We start from the raw sequence: 6,696 nt of genomic DNA on the forward strand, positions 1-6,696 counted from the left end.
CCCAAACAGAAGTGGAGCTGACTTGGAGCTGGGGGAGCTTCGAGAAGCTTCTCACAGGGGGCCGCCCCGATAGCCCCCTCCCCTGCCACCAAAAAACTCCACCACTCACTCAACCCAGGACAATAGTGCATCACCACCAGTTTTCCCGAAAAGTGTCCATAAAATGGCCACAATGTCCACAAAATATCCATTGAATTAATTTAATCCATGATTGGGATCTATCTGTTATAGATCAGGACAGGAGAGGTGGTGTGTGTGCTGGGTTTGTGTGTGTGGCAGGGGTTTTTGGTAGTGAGGGGAGGGGGCTTCAGTGGTGGTTCTTGTGTACCTCCAGCCTGCTCACTGGTGGTGTGGGGTAAGAAGCAGAAAAGGTCTTGACTCTGCGCAAGCACTTCTCATCAATAACTAAAACATCCCTCTTTTATCAACAAAATTTTCAGCACAGGTCTAGAACATAGCCCCTTACTAGCTACTATGAAGAAAATTAACTGTATCCTAGCCAAAACCAGAACACCATGTAAACCTGTTCCTTTTATCAGGTTGCATGGCAAGATTTTGGTAGCGAGGGGACTGCAGGCATGGCTTCTGTGAGAAGACACCAGGATCTGCCCCCATGTTGGACAGAGACACTTTTAGCCAGCTCCAAGACAGACCCACTGCTGGCCAAAGCTGAGCCCATCAGTGACAGTGGTACTACAAAATGTGAAAGTTTTGGACACCTGGACTAATGAACTAAAAAAGCCAGCACATTTCAGGGCAACTGGAGAAACCTTCTGGGACACGAGACCATGAGAAGAAAGTGGGCATATAATGATTTCATCATTTATGTTATTTAGACACAAAGGCTTTGTCATTTCCTTAGAGGTACTCCAAAATCCAGAAAATTACAATGCCATTCAGAGAGGGAAATTTCATTTGAAGTCTTCCAGTGTTGCTGCTGATTTCCAAAAAAGGCACAGAAATGGAACATTGTGCCCTGCCTGTTTTTATCCTTCATTTATTTAAAGCATTCTAAAGTTTAGACACAACATTCTAATAGTAAAAAAAAAAAAAAAAAAAAAAGCTTATGAAAGAAATCACAGTGACAGGTTGTGTTAAATTATTGACTTTTATGCAAACTGCCTTCATGCTTTTTAAGAACTGAGAGATAATGGAGTAAGGCAGCCTACAAGAGCTGGATGTTGCTGGCATGCCACCAGGGGACCAAAGATAAATAAATAAATCAGAGACTGTAATTAGGTGGTTTACACACAAAATATCCCTCTGAGCAAAGTTTAGCACCTGCTGCTGTAGTTGATATAATTTTCCTATTTTTGTTCACCTTCAAGGTTTGATGAGCATGCAGTAGGATCAAATAAATCACCATCTCACCTTCACATGAATCTATCAGAAAGATCTTTTTAAAGCCTTAATTTGGTGAAGGCAGGTTGCAAACTATGGCAGTTACCAGGTGTCAGCCTCACTATGCCATCCCCCATTCTTCTTCTACACAGTAAAAAGAGCCAGTCCCATGACATAAGGGAGTCCTATAGAGTCTTTCACATTAACATACACAGAGTTTGTACTTAACTAGCACTTTGTTATTCAGCCATATGATTTCTAGAGTTATGCCCCATTTAGGCATTCCACAGAAGCTTAAAAGTAGCCCATTCTTCAACTCCACAAATATTTGGCCCTCGCTGACATTCAGTCATGCAGTGACAGTGTTCTAGACTACCATGTGATTTTGGGCAACTAATGGCAGGACTCACATCATCTACATAACTCAGTTGGGATATTTAATTTTTTTTTTTTTTAAAGCCCCCACTGAACTATTCCATTACAACACAGGGTTATAGGAAAAGACTTGTGGGATCTACTGGTCCTGTGATCTCTGTATCTCACACAGAGGGCTGTAGTTATTACAGCTGAAACACTGCACTTCTCTCCACAATATTCCAGGGTAGTGTAAGTGTCATGTAGCCCTGACAATTACTCCATGCACTGAGGTAGTAACAGACTTGTACAAGTTGCCTGTTTTACCATGTCCCCGTTTCCTTTCCAATCAGTGGGTGTGAAAATCCCATAAAATGAAAACTATATAATGTCTACCTTGCTAGTAGTCACTACCTTGCTGATGTCTACCTTGCACTAGTGGTAAAACATATCCTGGAGAACTGAGATTTACAATACACAGTGAACAAATAGTTCCTGTATATAGTAAATCTACTGAGTCATTGTCACACTGGCTCTCACACTTTTGGAACAGGCACGTGTAGATCAGCAGGCAGTCTTATGATAACAACTAGGCAGAATCATGATGCAACTCTTCTGGTAATAAGTATTTTTGAAGCAAAACTACATTAAGCAATAGACATTAAAAAGAAAACGTGACAATGTGGGTGTCTGCAGATATGGTTACACTAAAGCGGACCATTGCAAATTCTCAATTACTAGCAGCCATCTATGGCTTAACTGTATAAGCTCTCAGGATGCTCTCATACTTACTCTGTCCCTTCTTCACAGAGAAGCTTTGCAGGTAAATGGCTTTTTGGGTTGACAGCTACTATGAAATCAAAAGCTTTGCAAGAAGGTGTGATATATCATCTTTGGCATTTTAAAGGCAAATACCACCCCAGTGAAAACCATCAGAAACTTCTGAAAAAACAGAAGAAACTGAGCTTTTCCAAGCCATTTAATTTACTTAGTCACGGTAACTTCTTTGCACATTTCAGCTACATTGACTGAGACCAAGAAACTAAGAAGCCAGAAGATAACCAAGACTCTTTAGAAGAGGGAAGGAGCTTTGCTAAACCATTTACAAACTGAAGACAGGTAAGAAAAATGCTGTTATCCAGTGCTTTTCTTTTCTTTAATCTTTCTGGTGTTTCTACTCTAAGGCAAATCAAGCCTAAAACTTAGACTTGTATGTGCATTCAAGCTACATTTGAATATCACAAGGTACTGTTAAAAGACCTAAATCTCTGCTAGAAGTGGTCTACTTTCTAAGATTTTGATAGCACCTTAACTAACTGGAGAATGGGGTCCACTCAGGTTTCAATCTGAATGTATCAGAAGATCTGGTTAAAGGAGATATATATATATATATATATATGTATACACACACACACATTCTTATTATATATATATATATTTATACACGCATACATATAAAAATCTAAAGTCTTATTAATATTAAAAGAAGCAAGCTATACAACCATAACAAAATGTAATGAATATTCAGTCTAGTTTTAATTTGGAACAAGTTCTCACCTCTTCCACTTCACTCCATAAGAGACTTAATCCTAAAATTATTTTGATCAGTTATGTAACTAGTTATGGTTAAAGTATTGACTTCCTCCAAGTTTCTGTTACAGCTGCCTTTGTTCAAAAAGAACTTAAAATCTTTCATTAAAATGTTCTGAGAAATAAGAAAAATGTAAGTATTGAATCAGTTAAAACTTAAGAGACCACAGCTTGTCATCATAGTTTAAAAAAAAATATTTAAATGTCATTCAGTTAAAACCAGGAAGAAAGCACTGCTTTGAGCACAGGAGAGGTCTAGATGACCTCCAGAAGGTTTCTCTTTCATCCTAAACATCATGACTGAGAAAGAACACAGAAACTGCATTTCAAGTAAGTTTGCTGGCAAACCTGCCGTGTATTCATTCTTGACCAGTCCTACCCTTGAGTTTTATATTCATAGCTAGGCAAAATAGTCTTTTCTGTAATACTAAAGTTTAACAGCAATAAGAAATGAAGAAAATCTGATTTTTTTTCATTTTTTTTTCAAATATTTTAATTTTTTCAAATTTTTTCTCATTTACCCAGTATGCTTCACTTGCATCTCCACTGCATATGCAAGAAAGAAGAATGCCTTATCACTGTTAACTCCTGCTGGTCAAAGCAGATCACATTTTAGACCAGCTGAATATGCCATGTTTTTTATAGACTCATATTTAACCCCAAATGAGGAATTTCAGTGTTATATGTAAAGACACATGCAAAGAAGATAAGCCACAATTTCAGATACAGAGGAATGGCATCAGGCCATTCAGTACAGGAGTGCTTTAAGGCTTCTGGAGAAAGTGAATTTAAAATTTCTGTGGAAATGAAGTACAAACTCTGCAAAATTAACTCATTAATCCAGTGTGGTCCACAGTAGCTGCTCTGGGGAGGCAAAGCCATCCTACAGAACATGACCGCATGTCTGATGGTCTTTAGGTCACTCAGCAGCTAAACTGCCCAGGCTTGGTGGAGGAGTAAACTCACACACTACACAAGGCTCACATCCAAACACCAGCTCAGTGATTTCCTATCAGTCATTCATACCACATCTTCTGAGAAGCTTCCAGAGTTGTTCCTCCCCATTTATTTCCAAAAACACAGGCCTAAATTTAGCTGAGCTCCAGAGCTCTTCTTTCTGGGTCTCTGACTGTGTAGCTACCTGCAGCCATCTTGTCCAATATATGAGATATATGAGAAAAGAAGGATTTGAGTATGTTATAATCCATAACTAAACTTTTTTTTACAGCTTGTGGAGCCCCCAGTGATGTGTTCAGGAACCCTGCAGAAAAGCATTAAGTAGACAAGTCAGCTGTACAGCAGGTGAAACAGAAGACTTTTGTACTGTGTAATTCTCATCCAAAGGCCTGTGTTCACACTTCCTGTAAGATACATACATGAATACACACATATGCAAACTGATTATACAAAGGAAATGCAAAATTGGTGCTCTACCACAGATGCTTTTTCCTTTGTACTGCCACTGGCTGGGCTTTCTCCTTAAAATATACCATATTGCCTGGGGCTACAAAAAGAGTCATTAAACAAAGATTGTTGCTGGCTTAAAAATGTGTGCCCACAGGATTGTGGTCAGGTAGGAGAAAACTGCTGAGATGCTTCTCTTTTTCAGCTTACTCCACCCTGGCCCTAAACATATTTTGTTTTAAAGTACATGATTAGTTTCTAACAGTTCTGCAAGTCTGAAACAATAAGGAAAGGCCTGCTCTTCTGTTCAAGGGAGACAAAGAAGTTCAGTGTTAGCAAAAACACAGGACTCTTCTCTCTCTCAAAAAAAATATCTTCTGAGCCTCAATCAAAACTTGCAGTTTTGTTTCTTTTAATTGTTCTGGACTAAAATGTATAAAGATTTTAATTAAGTTATAAACTTTTGTTAGAACTAAGATAATATTGTTGCCTTATATTAGGTTCCTTAAAATTAGAGGTGGGGTGGTGACATTTACATGTTTCTTCTCACATATTAACACTTTCTTCACTGTGAAGCCTCAGTAAAGTCTCAGAGAAACCCAGCAGTTCAATCCGTGCAAAGCATCTAAGCCCTGATCCTCAGATCTCAAGCTAAAAGATAAAGGGCCATGATGCATGAATTATTCCTCAGACCAGATTTGTCCCAGTTCTCAGATGAGGTCACTGTGTGTAATAGCTCAACCCAGTAGTTAGTGTAAATTGTTATAGCTCTGTTGATATAACCACTCTAAAATACCACTATCATTGCTGGAGTCTACAGGATTTCTAATCTTGTAGAAGACTGCCTTATAACTGTTGTCTGCTTCACTGACTCACAACAATAATTTGACCAAGCATGTGAGTGCAATTTTGACATCCACTCCTTAAAATATTTTTCACAAGCCTGATACTTTATTCATTGTCTAATGCAGGTCTTCTGATGAAACAAATAATTAATTGAAAGTCTCTTAGACTTTTGAATCAGGTCCTCAACACCATTCCACTGAAGTCAATGGAGATGTGCAGAAGAACATCAGCAGAGGATTTCCTATCTGTGACTTGGTTTTCACATAAACACCCAGCTCTGTGATTAGCAACATATACTGCACAAGGCTTTTTGTCCATTTGATTATTTGTAACAATTAAATGGGTGCAAGGGTTGAATCCAGTTCTCTCTTAAAAAAAGTGTAACTGAACTATAATTGTAATGGAACTAGAGTACTTTTATGTTGATTTTGAGAGTGGAATGTAGATCCATTCTGCCATGACCTTTGACTTGGTTAAAATCAATTACATGGTGTGAGTTAGATTGATTTACAGAAAAAGAAAAAAAAAAAAAAAACAACACAAAAGAAAACATGAAGAGGGTAAAGAAAAATTACTTCTGTTCCTCAAAAATGTTAGTTTTTGAGAGAGCAGCCTAGACATTTGGAAAGTGTTCATTGGCTGTTCCTGTCATGTTGCTGCCAACTATGTACAAATATATCCTGACACAGAGAGATTGTGATGAGGCACATGCAAACATCTCTTACGAATATGGTTGCCCAAGGGAGTTAGGCTGCCTATACATTTTTGGAAGTAGGACTTTGTGCTGCTGATCATTTGTGAAATGTCATGCCTTAAAAGAAATAAAAAGAAAAACAAAGGTTGTCATTATGGTCTACTTTCTGTCTCATCTGTTTATCTGTAAGACAAAACAAGGAACATTTAACCCTGAGAAGTTGTCTAGTTTCATTTAAAGAAATTAGACAGTCAGCACTGCTTTTGCTAAGTAGGTCAGAAAATTCCCCAGGACATCCAACATGCATTTTTTGTAAACATGAGTTGGTAGGCAAATGAACTAAAAAAATGGACACAGCAGATTTAGAATTTACATCATGATCTTTTCTTGGGATTAAAAGGAAACAAGAGAAGCTATAAGAGTCTTACTACTATCTTAGTTAAATATTCCTCTTCTGTGCTGTGAAA

General features: G+C 38.1%; 1 long non-coding RNA gene across 1 annotated transcript; it reads left to right on the top strand.

The window, feature by feature from the left end:
• The first annotated feature begins 2,432 nt into the window (after nucleotides 1-2,432).
• Nucleotides 2,433-4,588, top strand: LOC116962782. Its single transcript, XR_004407804.1, has 3 exons — nucleotides 2,433-2,518; nucleotides 2,715-2,814; nucleotides 4,514-4,588. It is a non-coding gene; the product is annotated as an uncharacterized LOC116962782 (long non-coding RNA).
• The last annotated feature ends 2,108 nt before the right edge of the window (nucleotides 4,589-6,696 follow it).

The sequence above is a fragment of the Tyto alba genome, unplaced genomic scaffold (genome assembly GCF_018691265.1).
Source record: "Tyto alba isolate M040663 unplaced genomic scaffold, T.alba_DEE_v4.0 Super-Scaffold_23, whole genome shotgun sequence".
In the NCBI taxonomy this organism is placed as follows: Eukaryota; Metazoa; Chordata; class Aves; order Strigiformes; family Tytonidae; genus Tyto; species Tyto alba.